General features: G+C 27.2%; 1 protein-coding gene across 16 annotated transcripts in view; it reads left to right on the top strand.

Moving 5' to 3' along the window:
* The window catches only part of LOC107453494 (F-actin-monooxygenase MICAL3), a 113,051-nt gene that overhangs the window by 16,991 nt on the left and 68,534 nt on the right, over positions 1–27,526 (top strand). Inside the window, exon 1 of one of the 16 annotated variants that reach the window (XM_071188438.1) lies at positions 2,042–2,255. The exons of 14 other annotated variants lie outside the window; for them this stretch is intronic. The gene's annotated coding sequence lies outside the window, so the exon portion shown is untranslated. Of the gene's footprint in view, positions 1–2,041; positions 2,256–27,526 lie in introns of those variants that run through there. One more of the 16 variants, XM_071188436.1, reaches the window with a different exon arrangement.

The following is a 27,526-nucleotide window of genomic DNA, read 5'->3' on the forward strand; positions in this document are numbered from 1 at the left end:
ACCCGCCGTGGCATTGATTCCACAAGGTGCTGATAGGTAGTCTGAGGTATCTGGTACCAAGCGCTCACCAACTGGTCCTGCAATTCCCTCACATTGCGAGGGGGTAGCGTGGCAGCATGAATTTGGTTTTCCAAGTAGCACCACAGATGCTCTATTGGATTAAGGTCAGGTGAATTTGGGGGCCAAGACATGACTTGAAAGTCACTGGAATGTTCCTCGAACCAAGCCATGACGATTCGACCCTTATGACAGGGTGCATTATCCTGTTGGTAAACACCATCCCCCGCAGGAAAAACTGTTGCCATGAATGGGTGAACTATGGGTGAAGTAGCTTACAGACGTCAGGGATTGTTCTATGAGGATTATGGGTCCTAATGTGTCCCATCAAAGCATTGTTCCTGGGCGAGAAACCATGAAAACCTGGGCGAGCCCATTGTTACAGATGGAGCGTGGTCATAATGTAATGGCTCTTTGGTGTATATATGTAGGCTAGTAGGTATTTTATTTACGTCACACTAGAGCTGCATATTGGGCAATTGGAGACTGTCTGGGAAACATCCCTGAGGATGATCCGAAGACATGCAATCGCAATTTTGATCCTCTGCAGAGGGGATGGCTCCCCTGCTTTGGTTACCCGACGACCTGCATGCGAAGTTTAGCACTTTACGATAGAACAGTTTAACGAGGACCGATAACGCGCAGTCCCACAGGCTGATCAACTTACTGACCATAGCTAGTGGTGCTTGTACTGGTCTTCACGATATTAAAACTGCGCCACTGCTATGGTGTTCTTCATGACAGAAGAAAAGTTGTAATACGGGCAGTTTCCCGATATTTAGAGCATTTTATATATTTATAAATTGAAAATGAATAAGTTGAAATGTGTTTTCCATTAAAATAAAAACGGAAGAAAATAAACATCGAGAATGATTATCAGAAAACATACTTCTTCATATCTTAATTTGGTTATGTTTATTCGACGCAAAATACTAATGGAATTTTTCATAAATGCATATTTTTTCTTAATTTATTTATCGTTATTAGAAAATCATTATTTTGAAATTTCTTTCCTCGCAATCTTTTAAATTAAATAACATCATAAAAATAACGTAAATATTAAATCAATAATAGATATAATATAGATATAATAGATATAATAATAGATATAATCAATAATAGATCGGATATAAATTTAATTACAGGTTTCGAAAATTATAATTGGTTAAAAAAAATCCTAACTCTAGGAACCCTGTGGTGTAACCCTAGGGTACCACAGAACACCATTTGGGAAACGCTGGTTTTAAGGGTTTGTCAGTTTATTAAAAAGTTTTATAATGAGTTATGAAATTTTCTTTAGCAATTTTCGAGATATTTTTTAATAAAAAGCCGGAGGGCCGCATTTAACTGCAGGTTGTGCTTCCCTAATTTAAACGATTTGCATAGACGAAAGAATTGCTCTTTCATTTCTATTTACGTCATATCTTTTATCATAATACTTTGACCTAAGAATTTAACACCTCTGTCCCTTAATTGCTTACCTAGAATTACCTAAATTATGCTCACGTGTTCTTTTGAATAATACAGAAAAAATAAAAACAAAAATTAAAAAAAAATAAAATAAAGAAGTTCAAGGGCGAACAGGATTAATACTTTCATGTAGGCCTCTTGCTTTCTGTGCTTGTCTGGTTTTGTGGGTGATTCAAAAGGTCAAAGTTCAAGCCCGGAGGGAAATCCATCTGAGCAGGCGTCGATGGTGACTACCAGGCCAAGGCAAGAAGAATCTTGAGAATTGTGCTATATCCTGAAGTTATATACTTTTTTTTTTAATCTCGACTTTTCGATTGTTGTCGTGTGCAATGATTAAAGTTATAGCCCAGCCTTTAATGGTTGGCGACTTGATTGTATCTCTGTTTGTCCAATCAATCATCACTAAGGCTCATTCAAGATTATTATGGTCCGGTGATGACTTATGATTAGACGTTTTTAGGATGCGTAATTGATTATCGAGCGGGCTTTATCGAAATCATGCCTGAGTCAATGTAGGTTTGTAGAGTTATCTTTATCTTAAACCGTAATATTTGTTATAGTTTTCCTCAAAACGGATTCCCAACGAAGTAAACGTACTTGTCTTATTTATTCTTTAGAATATTTATTGTGGTTCAGTGATACTTTTTATTCTCGTTTTATTCAAGCAAAAGAACTGAAAAGAGTTAGTTATTATATTTGGATAAGCTAATAAGCTAGCATTTTGTCAGGTAATTTTTTTTTAATTCTATTAATGCGATTTAATAATAATGATTAGTTTTTAATAATTTTCAAAGGTGAAGTAACCAAATTGTTTTCTATTCATCGTAGTCACGTTTACTTTAATCTATTTTGGTTAATGTTGAAAATTTAATTTTTCTCCTTCTATTTATTATAATAAAGCAATTTAATAATCGTAATTATTTTTAATAGTTTTCAAAATGTTTTCAAAAGTTTTAGTAAATGCGTACAATTTTGTTTATTTACATTGCACGTTATTAAAATGTAAAAAAATTTCATTTTAATTTATTTTGGTTAAAGGTGAATATACTCTAAATTAAGTAGAATTTCATTTTTATTTAAATTTATTCCAAAATTGCATTTTAATAATCGTAATTATTTTTAATAGTTTTCGAATGTTTTGATAATTGAATAAATTATTTTTCTATATCTTATTACTCGTTATCAAAATTTAGAGAAATTTCACTTTTAACTTTATTTTATAAGCCAAATATTTATCGTTCTCAATTAATTATCCTTGGCTTTTAATAGTGTGATAATAAATATTAAATTTGATCAAAATATTTAAATAAAACTGGTTTTTTATTTTTAATAACAAATTTGTAAAAGTTTTGGATTTGCCAACATTATGTAGGGTTTTTACGTCATTAAGTTTGTGGACTTATCTTTAACCGTAATGTTTGTTTTAGTTTCTTGAAAACGGATTCTAACGAAGAAAATGCGGATAAGGATTCTTGTCTCATTTATTCTTCAGATAAGACTTAGTAATGTTTTTAGATATTAAGTGAATATTTTTACTAGTCTTATTAACTCTTTTGAACAAGAAAACTGAAAGGAGTTAATTTAATTAAGCTAAAAAGTGAATGTTACGTTAATTAAGCTAAAATTTTTCCAGATAATTATTTTTATTCTATTAATGCAATTTTAGTAATGCATAATTAGTTTTTAATTATTCTCAAAATATTTTTTATTTTTTAAATAAAGTGAAAAATTTTTTTTAATAATCCTATTCATTTGTACTAAAATAGGAGAATTTTGATTTTCCTTTATTTTAGTTAATGATGAAAATTCTCTAAATTAGGTGAAATTTTAACTTTTTTTATTTATTCTATTATTTCAATTTAATAATCACAACTATTTTTAATGTTTTCAAAAGTTTTGATGAATGAATACATTATTTTTTTTTATTTCCATTGTAAGTTATCATTAAAAAGAATTTTCATTTTCATTTATTTTAGTTAATGAGGAAAAATCTCAAAATTATTTAAAATTTAAATTTTTTAATTTTTTCTATTATTGCAGTTTAATAATCAAGTATTTTTAATAGTTTTCACAAGTTTTAATTAGTAAATAAATTATTTTTCAGTTTGTTATCAAAATCTTCAAGTTTCAACTTGGGTTTTATGAACCAAATATTTATAGTTTTCATTTGGTAATCCTTGGATTTTATTAGTAATTAATTAATAAGTATTAAATTTGATCAAAATATTTTAATAAAACTGTATTTTTTTTTAATCAATAACAAAATTTTATATATTTTGGATTTGTCAACATTATGTAAGGTTTTATGTCATTAAGTTTGGGGAGTTATTTTTAACTGTAATATTTGTAATAGTTTCTTGAAAACTAATTCGAACGAATAAAACACAGATAAGGATTCTTGTGTTATTTATTTTTTAGATCAATTTTTGTAATGTTTATAGAGGTTAATTGATTATTTTTACTGGTCTTATTCATTAGGAGAAGAAACATTTAATTTCAGTAAATTTAGATACTGTAAATCCTAAAAAACACATTCTTACAGGCTCAACAACGGTTTCAGAATAAAAGTAAATTTGTTAAAAATAATTTGTTTTCTCTCTCTATTTGAGATGCGGTTATACTAAAAGATGGTTTATTTTTTGAGAAACCGTTAATTTTCCTAAGTTCTTTTCCAATTTAAACTTAGCTCGGAGTATCAACCTCGTTGCCTTCATTCTAAAAAAAAAATTTTTTTCTTTACAAAGACGCTTTACTCTGGGAAAATATGTGCAAATTTGTACCCAATTAACCTGTAAAGTAAATTCATGTTTGTAATATGAAATTCCCGGTATACAAAGTTCCTCATAGCATTTCTAAGTACAGTGTACAAAAGTACAAAAAATAATAACAAAAAAATTAACTCTAAATAACATTTCATTTAATGATCAAATTTTCACGTGCTCAATCTTAATGGTTCAAAGAGCATCTTTATTTCAACAAAGGTGGGCCAGGTTCGAATTTCAACGATGGCTGTTGGATATGAATTCTGCACACGGCGCTGAGAACGTCAATACTACAGTGTTGGATGTGAAATATCCTGAGTGGTAGACGGGTCAGGTGTTAGAGTCCCCTTAATTTCGGGCTAACAGTTAGATGCTTTCGTGGTTTTCTTCACGTATCGTAATGCGGGTTGGTTCCCTCCCAAAAGTCCTCCACGAAGACTAGTTTCTACCAATATTTGATCTACGAGTTTCTTTGCCTTCTGGGTTGGGTTCAAAATTACAAAACAAAATCTACAAAATCGGCCGAATAGTTCTCGGGAAAAAATTTTTTAGAGTGAGTCAGTTTTGAAATTTCCCTTATTAAGTTTTGATGTAGTTGGTTTTTTTTAATTAATTTATTTTTTTCTTCATTTATTTCTTTAAAATTGCGTAACGTTTTCTCAAAATTAAGGCGTTGAACGTGAAAAAAGTAAACAATTACATAAATAAATAATAAGAACGTTTAAAAAAAAATCTCTTTCCTTACCGCCAACACTTTTTCCTTTTAAAAAGCTTTTTATGCCTTCAAAAGGAAAAAAAATAATTCTAAAATAAATAATGTTATTTATCTATATTTTTGTTGTTTATTAACACCTACTTAATATGCAATATTATTGTAATTTGCCATATACTTTTTGGCGAGCCTCCGCTTAAGTTCATCGCTGTCGATTTGAGTTCATTCTCTAATGTCATTATGCCATGGCGTTGTCATTCACTTCGTAGGTAGTTTAAATGGTGTCAAAGTCATTAAATGTCATGAATAGAGCTGTTCTTAATGAGCAGGGTTCTTCAATAAATTGGGTTTCTCTCTTTTGGTAATAGAGAGTAATGTAACTCTCTTTTTAATAATTAAGCTACTCTTCATTTCTATCGTGCTACTCATTATCTCTGATTCACGCTCTTGTCTTTTCCACTTATAAGTTGACCGATAAAAGAGATAGAACAAAGTCTGTCGGAGCTTGTTGGTCAAGGTTAATGTTGAACTCTTAGCCTTGACCTTTTTATTTATTTCTTTTACCTCGACGTGAATTAAAATTTATTCTAGAAATTAATTCTGGATTGAAGCTTTTTTGTTTCTAAATAAAAGCAAAAGCGTTGAATTACAATGGAACTTAAATGTACTTATCTATTTTTTTTGTTTCGTAATTGGAATTTTTTTTATTTATTATTATTTAAAAAAAAACCCAAACCGCTTTACTCAAAGTAACTAGGCATAATTACAACAAAGTAACTAACATTTATTTATATTTAATTATTGTTTTTTTGGTGGTATAATTATCTTAAGAAAATCATAAAAAACTAAAATAAATAAGTGTCTTAATATTAAGTTCCTTAAAGAAACTTCAAATTACCCAAATACGTATTAAATTACTCATATAAGCTTTAAGCGATATAAATAAGTAATAAATTACTCAAATTAATATTAAATAACCACACCACTAGCCACTTTATACAAAGTAACTAAGCATGATTACTACAAAGTAACTAACATTTAATTATATCAGTTATTATGTTTTTTTTGTGGTTATTCAATATTTATTTAAATAATTTATTACTTATTTATGTAGTTTAAAGTTTATATGAGTAATTTAATACTTCTTTGGATAATTTAAAATTTGTTTGAGGAACTTAGTATTAAGGCAGTCATGCATTTATTTTATTTATGATTTACTTAGTAATACTTATTTTAGATAATTTAGATTATTTTTATTTAGATGAAATAAATTATTTATTTGAAATGATTTAAATGATTATGATATCTTACACTATTTAATTATATTTGAATTTTTATGAATATATTTTGCATTTAAAACTGCATTTTTCAAACAATGCTAATTTTTCTAACAATGCTAACAATGCAATCAAAAATTTAATTTTTATTCAATGACTTAGTTTATAGATTTGATTTTAACTGTTTAATGGTAATATTTTGGTACTGATTTCGACTATTTTGGTAATGAACGTAATATTTTTTTAAAATAATATATTATTAATTTGTGCAATCTGGTATTTATTTGCGATCATCGAAATTTTTTATTTTAGTGTATTTATTTTAGTGGGCTACTTCCCTGATGAGTTGGCTTATAAAAACAATATTTTCTTATACATATTAAATTTCATTTTTATTCTTAGATAACTTTGTTTAGATTTGGTTTTGACAGTTTATTGGTAATTTTTTAGTAATGATTTAGATAACTAAGTATTTTTTAAGATATATATCATTAGTTTGTGTTATTCAGTATTTAAATAAGATTATCGAAATTTTTTGGTATTTAATAGGATCAATTATACTATTTAGTATATTTATTTTAATGGGCTACTTCTCAGCTGAGCTGTATTTTAAAACAATATTTTTTCAATATATATTTACATTAAATGTAATTTTTATTCTTCAAAAACTTTGCTTAGATTTGGTTTTAACAGTTTATTGGTAATTTTTTAGTAATGATTTAGATAACTAAGTATTTTTTAAGATATATATTATTAGTTTGTGTTATTCAGTATTTAAATAAGATTATCGAAATTTTTTGGTATTTAATAGGATCAATTATACTATTTAGTATATTTATTTTAATGGGCTACTTCTCAGCTGAGCTGTATTTTAAAACAATATTTTCTCAATATATATTTACATTAAATATAATTTTTATTCTTCAAAAACTTTGACAGATTTCTTTCACAAAAAATTATTTTAATAAACAAACGTATAATGTTTTTTCCTCACATTTCTAAGTTTTTGGGATTAATACCTTTCGGCATAAGAAATAAAAAAAATTGTTCCAACATACAACACTTTCTTCTACATGTTTTGAAGACAATTAATCACCTTTTGAATAATTTGTCTGCTGTATATGGAAATGTTTCATTGTTCTATAGCTGTCAGTTTCGTTCTAGTGTGATTAATATAACTCCATTTGAGCCACTTCTATGATTTGAGTCAATTGAAATAGCTTCTTTTTTTTTCTTGTCGTTTCCCATCTATTTGTCAAAATGATGTCACTTGAGTCATAACAGCTGAAGCAGAAAACTTTTTGTTTCTTTTGTTGTGCCCTCAAAATTTAATGATTGTAGTGAAGCTTGAAGCTTAACGGAACATAACTGATTATCTCTTCTTTTTTTTTAACTTTTCGTTTGGATAACAGTTTTACTTGAAAAGAAAAATCCTATTTAGAACACTTTTTTTGTCGCTGCTTTTGCAGAAGTATTTCACTTGTAAGCCTGATAAATTCTTTTGTCTTAATTTATTTCTGCCACAATTTCTGTTTTTTTTTTTCTTTTTCTTTTTTTTGTGTGTGTGTGTGAAAATACTTTACACTACCAAGAGGCGTCGAAAAATTCTTTTCAAATTTTACTTTTAAATTATTATTCGAGTTAAATTATTTCCTCACAACTAATTGTTTGACTTTCCGTTGTAGTGCTAAATTAATTCGAAGTTTTAATTTTTCTTTATCTTGTACTGGTTATAAAAATGTACATATGGTATTCATATTTCCTCTACGATGCCTCTTCTACGATGTTTTTTTCTTCTTCTTCGTAACAGTATCTAATTTTAACAAATACCAATTTTTACCGTAAGGTGCATTTTGACACGTTAAAGGATTTCATAACAGTGTCCAATTTCAGCTTTTACCTATTATTACCATAAGGTGTCTTTTGACTAGTTAAAAGATTTTATAACGACACGTTATTTTGACACGTTAAAGGATTTCATAACAGTGTCCAATTTCAGCTTTTACCTATTATTACCATAAGGTGTCTTTTGACTATTTAAAAGATTTTATAACCTAGTCCAATTTTAATCTATCTCTATTTTTACCATAAGATGTATTTTGAAGCCTTAATGGATTTCATAACAGTGTACAATTTTAACTTATACCTATTTCTATCATAAGGTGTATTTTGACATCTAAAAGGATTTCATAACAGTGTACAATTTTAACTTATACCTATTTCTATCATAAGGTGTATTTCGACATCTAAAAGGATTTCATAACAGTGTACAATTTTAACTTATACCTATTTCTATCATAAGGTGTATTTCGACATCTAAAAGGATTTCATAACAGTGTACAATTTTAACTTATACCTATTTCTATCATAAGGTGTATTTTGACATCTAATAGGATTTCATAACAGTGTTCAATTTTAACCTATATTAATTTTTATCATAAGGTGTATTTTGACACCTAAAAAGATTTCGTAACAGAATCCAATTTTAACCTATATACAGTCCGTGGCCAAATTATTAGACTTACTAAAGATTCTATGAAAAATCTTAATTATCATGTAATACTGTACAGCTTTATTGTTTTTACACGACTAAAACCGGTTTGCACTTGTTTACGTTCGTCTATTAATGGGTTAACATTGCAATGCAAACGTTTAAAATAAATACAAATAGGAAGTATATAAAAAAATCTCTTGAATAAAAACCCATTACGTTTATGTTTAAATATAAAAGTATTGCTTATAAACTCATGCAAAAACATGTCATTATTAAAAAACTACTGTGCACGGAATAATTTGGTCTAATTATTATAATATACTAATATAATACCTGATATAATAATTGTTCTACATTTATATAATATATCGTCTAATTTAACCCATTGATACACGCACGTAAACTAGTGCAAACCGGTTTCAGTCACATGAAAACAATAAAGCTGTATAGTATCAACTGATAATTAAGATTTTACATAGAATCTTATAGTGCGTTTAATAATTTGACCAAGTGTAAATTCGTTTTAGTTACTCTTATCTATTTTGACGCTTTTTAATTTAGTTTGAAAAAATTTATAAGTGGATTTCTGCTGTTATCTAAAACTAATGCATTACCTATTAAATTGTATTAAAAACTTTTTACTTTAACATTATATCCGAACATCCGAAAGCGTTTTATCTGGTTGCTATTCATTTTTATTTAAAGCTTTACTTTTTACTAAATGATGACAGTATTTTCCCCGAAATATCACGCTGCAAGTTTCGCAAGATTTTAGATATATCAGATGTAAACAATAATTTTCCCTTCACGAGAATAAGGCTTCATTTTCTGGAGAACACATTTTATGAGCGTTCGGCTTCACGACATACTTTGAATTCATACTTTGAAATGACGGAGATAGTCTGTTCGTGTTACGCTTCTTGTTTGCTACTGAAAACGTGACACGAAGCAGCAGTTCATTCACACATAGTTGCAAACGTGACTTACCTCCCCCCCCCCTCCCTTTCATACTGAATGTGTATCAAACTGATAACTCTGTCCAACAACTTCTTTATAAAAATGCTGTCAAGGATTGGCATTTTTTTATTACACAAATTTGCGCCAATTGGCGTGGAAACGCCCTCTGTTCATTTTGTATTAGAGGGACATAAGTTTCAATTCATTCTTATTAATTATTGAATTTTCGTTTTATTATTGCATATTCTTAAGCTAAGTAAACTTAATTTTGCTGGGTACTTATCGATTATAATTAAATGATAAACTCTGAGTTTTAAGTAATTTTTTTGTTCAATATAACATTGTTTTATTATTAAACTTTGCTTTTTAATTCTCACTTATTATCCATGATATATTACATCTTATGACAGAAATTTGCTCCAATTGGCGTGGAAACGCCCTCTGTTCATTTTGTATTAGAGGGACATAAGTTTCAATTCATTCTTATTAGTTATTGAATTTTCGTTTTATTATTGCATATTCTTAGGCTAAGTCAACTTAATTTTGCTGGGTACTTATCGATTATAATTAAATGATAAACTCTGAGTTTTAAGTCATTTTTTGTTCAATATATCATTGTTTTGTTATTAAACTTTGTTTTTTAATTCTCCCTTATTAATCATGATATATTACGTTACGGAAAAAAAAAAGAATGATCGAAATTACCAGAAAATGGTAAAATTTTCCACGTTTTTAGGTTCTATGGGAACACAAAAAAGTTCGGCAGTTTTTACTGAAGCACTTTGGTAATGATTTTGGTAAAATTAACAATAAAATATGGTTTTATAATATATAATGAAATTTAGTAAATGTGTTAAAATTGGGTAATTTAATCACGATTCTTTAGAACATGGCATAAAAACTATTTATTCGGCTAAATAAATTTTTCAGTTTTGTAATCTTTACTAAATGTGTGGTAATAAGAACTATAATTTTGAATATTAGAATTTTTAGTAAACTGTTATTAAATGAATAGAAAAATTACCAAATGAATTGTTTGAATACCGTATATTTTAGTTTTATGAGCCAGAATTATGTTGTTGTTATTTATTTATTTTTACCAGAAAAGTTATTAGCATACAGTACAGTAATTGGACCAGAATTTTTTTCTTCGTGTAAAAAATTAGTTTTATCGAATGAAGATAAGTAAAATCTTTCGCCATTCCTTTATATTTATTCCGCCCACATAGTTTAATTTCACAGAATTTCTTTCATTACTTAATTTATATATAATTAAAACGTCTGAAATTATGTAAAAATAAATATACATGTTTTTATAAGCGTTTAAGACTTTTTCATCTTGGGTAGCAATGCTCTTTCTTAAATATTTAAAATTCTCAATGAGGAATTGAGATATTTATCGTTAATTGAATTTTGCGCTTAATTAAATTTACATTAAGTGCCAATCACGCTAAGAAATGTTTTCTAAATATAAGTTACATTTTAGAGCATCTTAACAAAAAACTCTAATTCCTATTTGGATCTAACGCGTTTCGTTTCAAACCACGACGTAAAGCAATAAATATTATATAAAAGTGACTATTTAAACGAAACCTATATTTTCACGAAACTAAATTTTCAATAAATGCCAAAATGTTTTGAAACACAAATATTAGCGTTTTTCTAAAATGTCACTTAATATTGTTTTCTACTAAGTTTTTTAATTCTAAATAAGTAATTTGTTATGTTTTACCAACAAAAAATTTTATTTTATTGTTTGTATTATATATTGATCATATTATTCGACACACTATAAGATTCTATGTAAAATCTTAATTATCAGGTGATACTATACAGCTTTATTGTTTTTACGTGACTGAAACCGGTTTGTACTTGTTTATGTTTGTTTATTAATTAGTTAACATTGTAATGCAATACGTTAAAAAAATTATGTATTTATGCTAATAGGAAGTATATAAAAAATCTCCTAAAAAAATCCATTACATATGTGTTTAATTATAGAAGTATTGCATATAAACTCGTGCAAAACATGTAATTATTAAAACACTACAGTGCGTCTACTAATTTGGTCTAATTATTATAATATACTAATATAATACCTGATATAATAAATATTCTATATTTGTCTAATATATCGTCGAATTTATCCTATCGTCGAATTTATATAATATATCGTCGAATTTATATAATATATCGTATAATTTAAACAGTTGATTTACGAACTTAAACAAATGCACCCGGTAAAATAATAATACTGTAATGTATTATCTGATAATAAAGATTTTACATAGAATCTCAGAGTGGGTCTAGTAATTGGCGAGGGACTGTAGTTGATTGTTAATTTTATTTCCAATAAAAAATTATTATTTCCTTTTTTCTAATTATCTGATCTTTTTTTTAAAAAAATATACCATGCTTGAATATAATTATAAATACGTTTTAATTTCGAATTCGTATCGTCTGAACAGTCTATCGCAAAGATATTTATTTGGAGTGAGGTTCATTTGTGCTTTATCACTTAATTCGTACTTATTAATACCTTTTTTTTTTTCATTGATGGCTGTACAAATTAGTGATAGTTAAACCATCGTCTTTGAAATGTTATACGAGCGTACATTAAATAAAATATATATTCATAATTATGATTGATTTTTTAAAGTAGTTAAAAAAAAAAGATAATTTTAGTTACAGTAATTGAAAATAACTCCTCATCAACGCGTAAAAGGAGACTATTTATGGCATCTAAATTACTCTTCTGGGAGAGAGAGTAATATATTTCCAAGGAGTTGTCATAGTAACTAGGGAATCTTATACTGGCTATAACTAATTTTTGTCAAGTCTAGAAAAATAAAACTGTCGCCATATCTGACACTTTTGATCATTAAAACTTTTTTTCTCCTTTAATTAATATTAAATACGGCTAACTAACTGTCATTCATACCCTTTTCCATTTTTTATTGGTGTATTTTGTTTAAAAAAAATAATAAAAAGTAAATTAATAAATATAAAGAAAATAAATTTAAAAAAAATACGGTTGCCTTTTTTCTGGAAATGTTATTGTAACATTTAAGAACGCAGCTAAAAAAAAATTGGTAAGATGCCTAGATGCCATAGGATGCATAAATAAAGTATGGATTTAGTCGTGCCATAGTGCCCAAAAGTTCCAATACCATTAATTTTGAAAAAGTGACTAATTTTAATATTTCATAACATTGAAAGAATAATCTAAATTTGTATTTTTTATAATAGTATATTGTAATACCCGGACCTTATTCGTTAAAGCTATGCAGATAAACGACATGAAACATTTTCACAAAGTGGTAATGACATTATGCAAATTTAAAAAAAATATGATTAGTGCGTAGTTATATCCCATATAATACACTGGTTATCATAAATTAAGGAAAANTTTTGTGAATTTTCCTTAATTTATGATAACCAGTGTATATGACATTGAAAATTGTGAAGTTTTTTTCTTTAATGTAAACTTAGCTTAAAAATAAAAGTGGAACCTTGTCACTTCAGTTCTTTTTGGACCAGGAGGGTCAAGGCTCTACACTTTCATGACCAATAGCATAATTTGCAGCAATTAGGCCAGGATTGCAAACAAGCCGCCGTTTCTTCCCAGACATGATGGAACTCTCAGAACTGTAGCTGGGTGGGCTTTAAACAGTCTTTGGGAATCGAACTTCAGTTCTTCACAATGACAGCTCAGTGTCTTAAACATTGAGAAATCGACGCTCAAACTTAGCTTAATTCTTTTTAAACTCTAAACATACCAACACTTAATCTATACCTATTTTTACCATAGCCGGTCAATTGGAATATGATGTATGAATGTTAGGAATATTGAATATGAATTGAAATATGGATGTTAGGAAGAAAATAAACTAAAACTTTATTGTAATTAAATAAAATTGTATATTGCCTATTTTTATGTATTACAAACACAAATAATAAGAATTTTTAATTCATTGCTCAAAACATTTTTCACATATGCAGGGCGCTTCCATTGTACATTTTCCGCGAACATATTTCTTCTAATTATTGTTATTTCTATGATTCTTATAATTATTCTTATAATTAATATTATTTCTTCTAAGAATATGTGCTGTCTTGATTGTTTTGACATTTTTCTGGGTAAAAGCTAACAGTTAGTTAGAAATGAAGTAAAGCTATCAAAATAAAATGTAAGCTACTTGCCAAAACATTAAGTTTTTGTCTCTTTTTCTTACTCAAAAATACTAATCTAAAATTTTAGGTACTTTCTTGGAATTTGAATTCACAGTTATTCTGATTGAATTAACTACGCAACAGTCTTTGCAGAAATGTGCAACTAATCGAATACAATACGTTGAACACGCATAACATTGCAATTTCTGATCCGATAACCTTATAAAGCGATAAATTGTTCTCCCGGTCAAATGACCGGTTGTGGTGGAAATATGTATACAAGTACTATTCGAAACAAACAAAATATAAAAAAAATAATAATAGATTTTTAACTGTATATAATTGTTAGAAAACTCATGAAGTCAAATGTGATAAAACGATAAGATGATAAGAGCATTTTCGATGCCAAGGTTCTTAAACGGTCATTTGATCAATCAGTCATGGTATGTTTAGTGTTAAACATTGAAAAATCGACTCTCAAACTTAACTTTATTCTTTTTAAGAAAAGAGTATAATTTAAGCTTTAAAATATTTTTTTTTTAGAAAAAAAAATCTTTTGGCAAAGTTTTGTAGAATAAAAAATTTAAAATATTTTTCCTGCTTATAAATGTTTTCAGCAGTATTCATCGAGATATAAGGAAATTTAAAATGAGAGGGCGGATTTGTTTTACTGCCAAATAATATTATTCTTTATTTTCATGACATGCCTAAACCATAATTTAAAACACATAATAATGCGAAGTAAAATGAGTTCAATGTTTCTCTTGAGAATTTTTCAAAATAAGTTCGTAACATTCAATCCAAAATATGGAGCATAAAATGCTGACCTTATGCTGATAAAGTCGGGAAAAAAATAGTATTTGATCGTAAAATTGTTGGAGACGAAATCGTTACGTGACCACTTTTTACTGTATTTTCATCTTTCCTATTTTAATAAAACGATTTTTATTGATAAATTATCTTTTCAGTTATGGCAGCATGCGGGTCAGATTATCATTTTTTCTTTCTTCTTTTCTTAAGATGTTCTATTTTTTATGTGAAAACAGCTGTGTGTATTCTCATGGACGTTTGTGCTTAAATGAACAACATAACGGAAAATAAATTATCTCGCTATCGGAAAATCTTTCATACACTTTACGGATTAACTTACGGAAAAAAAATCGTTTGCTTCCAAGCTGATAAAAGAATTGAGCTACGAAACAAAACAATTTTGTTGTAAATTCTTTGAGCTATTGACAACACGTATACCAGATTACACTAGAAATCAGTAAAATTATGTTGATTATGAAGATTATTTCGATTGATAAAATAGAATATTAAATAAGAATTTTTTTCGTCACGCCGAAAAAAATTTGACTGCCGAATGTTAACGTATTGAAATCAATTCAAATTTCAATGCGTTATCTTATTGAAAAATAATGTTTTGAAATAAGAAAATTTTATTGAGCAAACGATTCTATAGATGGAGAATTTCCTATATTTTAATTTTACATTTTTGTTAAAAAAGAAATGAGGCATATTAAGAAACTATTTGTGTTATTATTGCTTGCTATTGTATAAAAATAGCTTGTAAGTTAGCAAATTGTGAAAGCGGATTTAAGCTAAATAGATTACTTTCAGAAGAAAAAATATTTTTTTATTAATTTTAATATTGAGAGATATCAACTATAGACGCATTCAGTGAACAGGTTTGGAATTATCTAAACATTCATATTCAATAGCTAAACAATGTTGCAGTACAAAAGAATAACTAAATCTAAGTACCAGTTTTGAAATGTTTACTGTATCCTTTACGAATTGCTATTGCCCAATAGGGCTTAATTGCAACCGAATTAAAAAAAATTTAAAAAAGTTAATTAAAAATATCAAAAGTATTATTTTAGAGTGTGCTATTGGCAAAATTGTCTGCCAAAAATATTTTTTCTTTTTCTAAGTTTGGATTGTTATTATGCAAAATATGCAAAAATTAAAAAGCGAACAGTGTGCAAAAATTAAAAAGTTAACATCTTTAATAACTTTGACTGCAATGGTCGAGTTTTTACGAACGAAGTGCCAATCCTTATGATTCAACGGACAGATTTGAAATGCAGACGATATCATATCGATCTAATAGTTCTTGAGAAAATAAATTTAAAAAAAAGACCTATTTCCAAACTGTCATTTCTCAATTTCGTTTAAAATTGCGTAGAAAATTGAGTTCATTACAATTCAAAAAAATTTTCGACTGTTATTAAGTATAAGTACTAAAAAATAAGTAATAAGTATTATTTTTTATAAAGCATTAACTTTGGATGAACGAAATTTATAATTGTGTGCAAAATTTTTTCAATTCGCTTAAAAGTTCCCGAGTTAGAGCAAAATACACAAAAAGTAAAATTAACAGAAGCCCAAACCTCCCGCTCTTCTGTCTGTTTATTCTCTGTCTGTTATGAAAAAAAGTCTGTTTATTCTAAGATAGTTCGTTTTCGTGTTAAAATATCGTCTGCACCAATTTATCAGCTTGTTTAAGGTCACCCTTTTTAATCATCAAGATAAGATTGGATCTTAGTTCGTGAAAATCTGATTATTGGGACAAAAAATATGACAGGTTTTCACTTTTTTATTTTGTGCATTGTATAATAAAAATATAAAAAGAATAATAATAATTTAAGTATTTGAATCTTTTCACATTTCTGAATTTACTTTCTTCTAAGCTATTTATTTCTAGGTAATTCTTCTTAACTAAATATTTCTAAATAATTTTTCTAAGCTCTATATTTCTAGATAATTCTTTGAAGCTATAAATTTCTAGATAATTTTTTAAGTTACATATATACATATACATCTAAGCTATGTCTAAATAATAATTCTAAGCCATTTTTTTATGCTATGCATTTCTAGATAATTTTTCTAAGTTATATCTAAATGAGCTTTCTAAGTTATATTTAAATAATTTTTCTAAGTTATATCTAAATAATTTTTCCTAGGATTATGTCTGGATGATTCTTCTAAGCTCTGTGCTTCTAGATATACAATTTCGTGAATTTTTTTAATCTCCTGAGGATTTAATTCTCAGAAATACTTTTATTAGGTCAACAAATAACAGAAAATAATTCCCGAAAATTCCTCCTCAGTGTATTAAATTATAAAAAAGTCTTCCAGTCTACAGCTGGTGTAAGTATAATTTTTAAAAGACGTCTTGATGGCTTTTGATGATAAAGAAATTTGACGTATAGCATTTAGTATAAGAAGTTCTTTGTTAGAATAAGGTTGAATGTCAGTCTGAAATCTAGTGGACGTGCTGTAGAAAACTGTCACAAGGTCATGAAGGGGTTGCGTCATTAGATGTGGGGAAAATTCGATAGTGATATTAGAACTTTTTTGTGTGTCTTTATGAATTATTTTTGACGTCCCTTGGAAACGTTCTCGCAATTCCTTGAGCAAATAAATGTTCATTTTGTATATAATATGTCATTCCTTGAAAAGACATGAAGATAAATTAGTTTTTTTTTTTATTTGTTTATTTGAAGAAACACTCTTTAATATCCTCGTAGATGTGTATTTATAGTAATCCTTTTTTAAATACTTTTTTTAAGCCTATGAAAGTTATATTGGAAAAGGATAGTTTCAATATGAAATAGATTTATAGCTATGCATTTTTTTAGTAACTTTTACTAAGCCTATGAAACATGTGCTGCTATAGGATAGCTATAATCAGGAATTTTTATTAATAGCTGCTCAATGTTTATTAGCTGGCAAATTTTTAAATGTAAATATTTTTCTTAATAACTTGGAACCTTACAATTGAAAAGTTTTAAAGCAGACGATATCAAACAGCATTCTAAAAAAGCGTGGAAATTTGAGTTTAAAAACATGTGATGGTCAACTGTTGTGTATACAAAACTAAAAGTCATAATAATTCTGCCAAGTCTTTAAATAGAATAATTTAAATGAGAAAATGTGTTACATGTGTACATAACATGTGTTTAAAACAGTTTTCTTCATTTTCAATAATTTTGAAGCTGATATATTCTTAAAACTGCTAAAATTTCACTTAAATTTGTTTCTTACTAAGCTTTTTAACAATACATTTGATTTTTTTTTTTTTTGGATAAATAATTTAATATCAATCTTTAATTTTTTGACGTAAGTTTGAAATATTTTTTTTTACTGAATTCAAGGGAATATTTAATGATTAAAAGCATTAAAAGAAGTATTTTGATAGTTTAAACTTAAAGTAAAGGATATAAATATACATTTATTCTTAATTTATTTAAAATCAACTTAATTTTGATTTATGCTTTTAATCATTATTCGGAAATACGAATTACCTGTTTCTGCTCTGTTTGATAATTTTTGAAAAAAAATTGAGGAAAAAAAACTAAAAATAAAAGGTTTAGGATAATTTAGTGATGGGACACATTAGATCGAAAAGTGATATTTTTAAATAAAATCAAACTGTACCTTAGCATTGTTTCCAGATAAATACTCAACAAGTTTCGAGAATTTCCCACTTCAAAATAGCTCAATGTATCACAACATCTTATTGCCTATATGAAAATTGCAGTGTTTTTCACCAAAAATTTTCTTTAATTTAAAACAATTTTTTTTCTAGTTTTATAAGGAATTTTGAAATCTATGTATCATATTTTTGGATTGAGTTTTCAAACTGAATAGAATTTGACTGTAAAATTGCTGTTTCTAATTGTTAATTCAAAATGCGATTTGTTGTTTGTAGCGTATAACAATTATTTTTATAATTAAAAGATTCGGTTCTACTATACTAATTTATGTAAAATATTAAAGAACTACAATTATTTTAATTTCTTTCGAAAGTTTATTAAATTTACTTTTTAATATTTTCTTTTAGACTTGTTTAAAAATAATACATTAAATAACTTTCAAATTAATACTATTATTTAAATTAGATTGCAATTATATGCTATTTAAATTTTTTTTAAATTTTTGATATTTATTCCTCAAAAGTATTTTCTTCTATTTTTTTCCCACTCGAGTTAGGTTTATTATTCTGTAACGGTTATTTATTTACGTGGGTTTTTTTTCTGAGTTTTTTTTCCACTTTTGAAGAAACCGGTTAAAATAGTTACAATAACAAAATAAAAAACTTATTAAGTTAACGAGAGTTTTACTTTACTGATACGAAAAATACAGCAAACATTTTTTTCCGTTCCTTTTCGAATCATGAATCGGCTAATAAATTTTGAAGAACACAATTTTATGGTGGTAGTAATCGTTATGAATGTTATAAACAATCTTCAATAGCACTTTTATGTCTTATTCCGATTTAAACCTGTGATTTTCGCATGTAGTTTGCGAACGTATACTATTAAAACTATTTTTGGTCACTCAAAAGAACAGAAGTTTACGACCCTGGGAATGAGACAATCGTAAGTTGGAATGTGAATTGCTATTCAAGGATTATCTACTTAAATGCTTCGAACAAATATTTTGAGCATTTTTGTTGATTAAAATTTTTTTCTTCTTGCATGATTCTTTATTGTTGGCGATTTTATTTTTAACTTTGAAAATGTGTTTTTGAACTCTTCTTCCCAGTAATACCTTTGTTGTTCTAAATTAAATGTCCTGTTTGGCTACCATCCAAGGGACTTGGCATCAGTTTTGCGTGCATCTGTTCGCAAAGGTTCTACAAGAAAATGTGGGAAATATGATTACATTTTCTAGCATTGTTGCCAACTTGTGCGGTCGTTGGTGGAAGTTTTTTTAATGGTAGTTATTTAAATGTACCACTGAAAAGTAAATATTGTGTTTGATAACACCCATGTTTAAAGAATCTATCTTTTCATACTTATGCATAAATCTTTAGACCTGAGCTTTAAATAACGACAGTAAATGCGGTGTTTACTTTGAAATAGAGAAAAAATCAACTCATAAATGCGACAGAATTTTTTTTAAATAAATTCAATTAATTAACTAACTTATTTTAGTTATTTTTAATTATTACATGGAAAATGACACATTTAATTTATTTATTTATTTTTTTGCATATTTTTATAGTTTATTTCTTCTTATCTTAGTCGTGAAACAAAATCCCTTAGGTAAAATGATTCAAATGCCTTAACTTTCTTAGTTTTCCTTGTACTAAAACAAAATTCTCTTATATATTATACTTTATGAAATTTGTTTCCTTTCGTGCATCTATTGGTTAAATTCGAAGATTTATAATATAAATTCGACGATTAGATAAATTAGACGATATATTGTATAAATTAGAATATTTGTTATATCAGGTATTATATTAGTATAATAATTAGACCAAGTTATTAGACACACTGAAGTTTTTTAATAATTACATATTTTGCACGAGTTTATATGCAGTACTCTTATATTTAAATATAAATATAATGGATTTTTAGAGAGGAGATTTTTTATATACTTCCCATTAGCATTTATTTTTAACGCATTGCATTACAATGTTAACCAATTAATACACGAATATAAACCGGTTTCAGTTGGGGTTATCAAATTCGACTATATTTGTTTGGGAGCTATTTTGATTCATTTTTGTTTAATTTTGAGAAACGTTTTTTTTCCCCGTGTAGTTTTTGAAAGAAATTTTCTTTCTTTTTTTTTTCCTTAAGCATTTGATACGAAATGTCATCCGAATTTCCTCACAAGCAATCAGATAAATTTCGATAATGCTTTTGTCATTTCCTCTCTTAAGTACTATATAGCGACCCGTATTGTGTTTTTTACTTTCTTGCCTTTATTTTGGCTCCAAAAATATAGTATGCTGGTAAAATGGTTATTATTTTTAAAGGTAGGCCCTGTTTGTTATCTTTTTTTTTTTAATGAAATTTTTTGACTTTTCTACCATCCTCTTCAAATAATAGTATTCGTAACGCCATCGTAATTGAATACTTGAATCCATAGATTGATTGATGGGTTTTTTCCCTGCAGGTATTAAGTCTTCTTTTCGTTTCGCTCTTCTGGATTCGTAATGCGGGATTATGCATGCAACATTTGATCCATTTATGTCTAATAAATCTATGTTTATTAAATTATTTGCTTCGTTTTGAAAATTACGCATTTTCTTGCCTATGCTAATGGATTATAATATATTTAAATTTTCCATATCCTTTTAAGATGAACAGGATCTATGTAAAGTAATAATAACATTTATTAAATATTTAGTTTTCTTTCTTTTCCTTATCTAAGTATAGTTCTGTTGGTTAAAACAGCAGTTTCAAGGTAATTTTTTTTTATATCAATTTTTTAAAAATAATATTCGCTTGAAAAAGCGCCAATCCCTTATTTTACTAATCTTGTTTCTTTGTAATTTATAATTTAGAAGCATTTTAAGTTTCATTAAGTTTTTTTTATGTTAATCTATAATAAAATTAATTAAAATATTGTGAATTGTTTGCACAAAATTGTTAACTAACATTCATTATCCGTGTAGTAAAAATTAAAGTATTTTTTAATGTAACAGAATTGTAAAAAAGTTAAAAATCACAACTGGCTGGTGACATCACTCATTATTAACTGTTAACTCTGCAAAAATATAGCCAATAGAAAAATACGTAATCGTAAATTTTCATGGCTAGCTTTGTTTTCAAAGAAAATTTTTCAAATTTTTGTTTGGTGCAAGATATTTCGCATAAGAACGCTTACCCCCTCTAAGCTGTTCTCGTACCCCTGGGGGTACGCGTACCACACTTTGGGAAAGACTGATGTATAGCAAGGCACGGGAGTGAACATTTCGTTCACTATATCCGGGAGTTCATTATAAACCATGTTCACTATAACGGGGTTTGACTGTAAAATTAAAAAGCTGAATTGAGAGAACACTGCAAAATACAAGAAGAAAATTTCTTTTTTTCTTCTAGTTACTTGATAACTAACTTCACTGCATAGGGATTTGTTTCATTCTTTAGTCTTATTGTGTAAAATTCAACTTAAATTTAAACCTAAAGATGGTTTTATATTTAATTTTTAAGGCAAATTTTGCTACTTGTATGTTAGAGTAAGCTGAATTTTTACAACAATACTCTCTGTCTAACTTTGTTGAGATTGCAGACAAATTTGGATTTCTGAAGATAGTGTTGCAGTTTCACTCTTTAAATGGTGCTAATTTACAATCTAGCGACCTTTAACGACTAGCTCTCTTTTTTTGAAGATTTTATTCTTGGATCCCTATTCAAATACAAGCTTTTATTTCTTTTGAAATTTGTTACCTGATCTAATGTCAAGAATCAAGTTTTTTTAATTTTTTAATTTTATTTAAAGAAGTGCTAAACAAGGGAGTGTGTCTTTAAACGCTACCAAGAATTAGAAAATCGCTACCAGGTCCATAAGTATTATAATATGTACTAATTGAATTTCAATCTATACATTTCGTCAAATTAATCTCGCGAATATAGTTTAAATGATTATGAAAATCTATCAAAAAGTTATTAATGTAACAAAGTCCACTGTTTGAAATTTTGGAGCCTGTTGAACCATAATATAGTTCAAATTTGCTGCTCCCTTAATATGGTGCTAAATTGAACAATATTTTCGTACTTCTTAAACGAGATAGCATGACACTGTGGTTCAACTCGAAAGGTTATATCGTTCATATAAACATCTTTTTAAGATTGCGGCAAATTTACGCAATATTATGGTTCAAGAAACTGATATTATGGTTTTAATCGTGAACCAATTTTTCCTGCCAATGTAATGCTAATCAATGTATGTTTTTGAACTTTTTTCATTTTTAATATATCTGTTATAAAGGCAAATAGTTTGATATATTTCTTACTCGGAAAAAAAATTGCGATTATAATTAGAGTACAATTCAGTACAGTATGATTTTCATATTTCTGATAAAAAGAACCATAATTCAAGTTAATAAAACCAAAATATACGGTATTTATAGTATTCATTTGGTAATTTTTTTATTTATGTGGTAAGGGTTTATCTGTAATTCCGCTTTTCAAAATTAGTTTTGATTCCCAAACATTTAGTAAAATATACAAAACTGAAAAGGAAATTTAACCGAATAAATGGTTTTTATGCCGTGCTCTAAAGTGTCATGATAAAATGACCGAATTCACCACCTTTACAAACATTTTTTATACATTATGAAACCATATTTTATTTTTAATTTTACCAAAATCATTTCCAAAGCGCATCAGTAAAAATTACCTAGCTTTTGGTGTTTCCATATAACCAGAAACACAGTAAATTTTACCGTAATCTGGTAATTTTAACATATCCTGGTAATTAAACTTTTTTTTCGCAGTGTAAAAATTTAGCATATATCCCATTTAAAATTTAAATGTGTTTCATATCAACGTTTATCGACCCTATAATTTTATTTAATTTTAAAAATAAATCATTGTTATTTTTTTAAATGTTTTGGAAACTTCATTTCTACATAACACTAAAAGAAATTTTTTAAATCATTTTATTACCATTTAAGCTTTATTTTTAGTTATCGAATGTTTCAACAATTTCGTGCAAATAAATTTTTTTTTGAAGTACGAAGAAAAAAATGTTAATAACCTTTTTTACTTGTATAAAAATAGATGGAAAAGATTAGCCCGGTAATATATTTTCTAATTTTCGTGTCGTTATTGCACTTCGATTAAAAAAAAATAATTTGAATTATCAGATTGATATTAAACTTCCTCTCTTTGACCTTTAATGTGTAAAAGGTGAAATAAAAAACGACAAAAGTTTATCGCTTCTGCAATCACGCGAGTTAAAAGTTCTGAAGGTTTTGTTGATTTTGATTGATACTGTTCTCACCACCTTTACATCCTTCCTTGTGTTTTTTGATTTAAAAAAAAAAAAAAAAAAAANAATGGAAATTGCAGAGCTAAGAATGTAATTCTACGTTTTTAAATTTCAAGCGTTTGATATCAGTGGCGTAAATCGATATTTTTTTTTTTTTTTTCTTTGTTGCTCTTTTTTGATGGAAAGTACTGAAATTTTTTAATTTTCGTAAAAATTAAGTAAATAAATAAAAAGAGAATGAAAGCTAGTGAAAAATTATAAATCTCATAATTCTTTTTTTTAATCAAAATAGAACTTAATAATTCCCTATTGTTCTTTTCTGATAGCTGTAATTTTAATTTTAGTTATTTATTTATTTTATTTATCTATTCATTTTTTTGTTCCACTAACTCTATTGAACTGTGAAATTTATTATCTTTGTAAACTAAAATTCTTAAATTTTCAAGATAAGCTTTGAATTGAATTATTATTTCTCTTTAATTTCAAATATATTTTCGTACCAATTTTATGGCCGTTCGTGTGTCAGTTCTTAGTGAATTGCTCTAGGTAATTTAGTGTATCTCTCGCAAAAATGTGCACCAGTTAAAAGGTTAATTACGAGCATGATCTCTTCTTTATAATGTGGCGTGTCTTAGTTAATAGCTTTGCCTTAGTTAATTTAGTGTATCTCTCGCAAAAACGTGCACCAGTTAAAAGGTTAACTACGAGCATGATCTCTTCTTTATAATGTGTCGTGTCTTAGTTAATTGCTTGCCTTAGTTAATTTAGTGTATCTCTCTCAAAAACGTGCACCAGTTAAAAGGTTAACTACGAGCATGATCTCTTCTTTATAACGTGTCGTTTCTTAGTTAATTGCTTGCCTTAGTTAATTTAGTGTATCTCTCACAAAAACGTGCACCAGTTAATAGGTTAACTACGAGCATGATCTCTTCTTTATAAAGTGTCGTTTCTTAGTTAATTGCTTGCCTTAGTTAATTTAGTGTATCGCTCATATTAAACGAGCTTGCTGCAAGGTTAACTGATTCTAAGTATGATCTCTTATTTATAATATGCCGTTTCTTAGAAATTGCTCTAGTTCATTTTTAATTTATTCATTTGTAATTATACAATCTATGCATTATTTTATTTTTCAGTTATATATCGGTTAGTTTTGTATTTATACATCAGTTAATTGCTTACTAAATTCTTTGTTTGTCATTTAATAGTTGTTAAAAATAAACTTACCTTATTTCATATTTTTCAATTTGCATATAACCCCCATAAGTCGCATGAATTTAAACATAATTGTAGTTGATAATTGTTTTGTATGTTAGAGGAAAAAGCTCCTGTTTCGATATCTAGGTATTGTATTTGTTCAATTCAGAAGAGAAAAATCGTGATTTCTTTTAATCAAGAAATTATATTAATCGAAGCTGTGTTTGTCTGGTTTTGATATGTAAATGATGTATAATAAACACGTCACAAAGATAAGAGAAGTTTCGTGATTGTCATTGTTTTATCGGCCATTGCTTCTTATATAGTATTTTTTAGTTTTCTTTCTATAATTTGTTAATTTAATGTATTATTTCATGGAATATTTTTCGCTGCTTTTTCTTTGTGTTAGCCATGTTTGCATCTCTTTCAAATCTATTATAGAATGTTAGTGAAAAAAAGCTCAATCCCTTCCCCCGTGTAAACTGACCTCAAAAAGATATGCATCTAAAATACGTGCTTCTTTTTCAATCCATATTAGATGCATCCGGTTTTAAACTGATCTTATCCAATTGTCATGCTTGCTTTCAGGAATTCATAAATTACAAGTGTTCGGATATATTTTTTTTTCTTCGAGCGTAGCTGAATTTTGCATTTTAAAACTTAAAACGTTTTCAATGTTTTGCCATTATCTTTTTATTATCCAGATCTTTATCCACGATTATTATCTTTTTATTATCCTATTCACTCTGATTATCCCGAGTTAATTCGGGTATGTATATATTGCAAGCATTTATTATCCCGAGATAACTCGGACGTAGCAGAATTTGCCGTTACGTTTCGTTTTATCAGGTTTTCACTCTGCTGGATGCAAAATAATAATTTGCTGTGATTGCAAGTTTGCCAAGTTTTGTTTGGGAGTTATGCTAATGGATTGTGGAACAACTGCACACGAATTTTGTGTGATTGTATATACCATAGTTGCTGAATTTCCATAGAAAAAAAAAGTTAAAAAGAAATGTCGTATCAATTCACTGGCGTTTGGAAACTACCACTTTTGCATTGTCCCTTGTTTTAAAAATTATCACATTTAACTATTTTCATTTTCCCCTGATAACTCGGTTGTAAACTGATTGTAAATAAAATGTTGCACAAGAAAAATAATAATAATAATAAATTTTCAACTTTAAACTTGTCTATACGTTTTGTTTTAGTTCCTTGTATGTATTAATGAAATAAAAAAAATATGTTGCTTTTTTGTATTTTTTTCCCAAAAAAATTGGTTGCAATTTATGCTAACAAATATCGATACTTCTTCAATTATACTATTTAACTACGATAATTAACACTTGAATTTTTAAAATATGATATGATTGCTTTAAAAGAATTTGTTTAAAAATATTATCTATATCAATTTTTGATGTAGTGTTTTGAATTTTTTAACAAATGTTTCAATAGTGACATGACTTTAAAAAAAAAATCTATAATATTTGAAACGCTGGGTATTAAAAAGTTTTTATTGTATTGTGTTTTCATAAGCAATCCGAAACATTTTTGTATGAATTTGGACATGTTGTTTATGTGTGATAAATAAATATTCATTGTTGTTGAGCTATTGATGATGAAACAAGCTTTCAACCCTTTCCGGCGTTGTGTAGTCAGCCAGACAACTCTATTTCAACAAATGTTACAAACCACTACAAATGTATAACCAATTGCTTTTAAACGCTTAGCAACCATTATTCTTTAAACAACTAAGAGCAAAAGTGTGTTGCATCTATTAGAATGCTTTATCTAAGGCAGCGAATACCAAAACGTATTCCGCGGAACCCTAAGGTTCCGTGTAAAGTAGGTGTTCCAAAAGTTAGGATATTTTTAACCGTATATTCATATTTATTTCTAATCAATAATCCCTAATTTATTAAATTTTTCGCTTGCATCTATCGACTTCTTTATGTTAAATGAGAATGAAAGAGAGGAGCCAAAATTAAAATACAATTTTTTTTTTCAGTAACAATACATTGAATAAATTATGAGGATAATATGCATTTATAAAAATTTCAAAAGTATTCCTCATTCAGCTTTTAATTTCAGAATAAAATAACTAAATTCAAAGAATTAAGAATTGCGTTTTTCTTATAACTATTCTCATCGTTTATAACTGTTATTTTTTAAAAAACCATAATTCAGCATATGCATACACTAAGAAAAAATGCATAATATTAAATATTTCATTGTACGCATTAAATAGTTTCAAAATAACTCGTAATTTTTATTTATTTATTTTTTGTAAGCATCTTCACTGCTGCTGATGAACCTTTATTCATAATTTTTACTAGTTTTCGAAAAATAATTTATCAGACGTAAAAATGAACTGATATTTTAAATATTTAAAAAAATATATAAAAACTTATTTAAGATCGCAACTTTTCACCTAAATAAAAATTGAAGAATAATTCTCGATTAATGAACACAAAGTTCAAATACTTAAAATTAGACTAAAAGCGTTTTTTACTTATTTTTAAAAAACTGTAACTTTTTTTTAATAATTATGAATAATAATGACCCCTATAGCAGGCTATGACTAGATATTAATAAATGTAACAATTATAAAAAACTACTGCTTAATAATCGCTAACAGGTGTAATTCCATATGATGAAAGGACTAACTATCCTTTATTAATTTACGCAA

The sequence above is a fragment of the Parasteatoda tepidariorum genome, chromosome X2 (assembly GCF_043381705.1).
Source record: "Parasteatoda tepidariorum isolate YZ-2023 chromosome X2, CAS_Ptep_4.0, whole genome shotgun sequence".
NCBI lineage: Eukaryota > Metazoa > Arthropoda > Arachnida > Araneae > Theridiidae > Parasteatoda > Parasteatoda tepidariorum.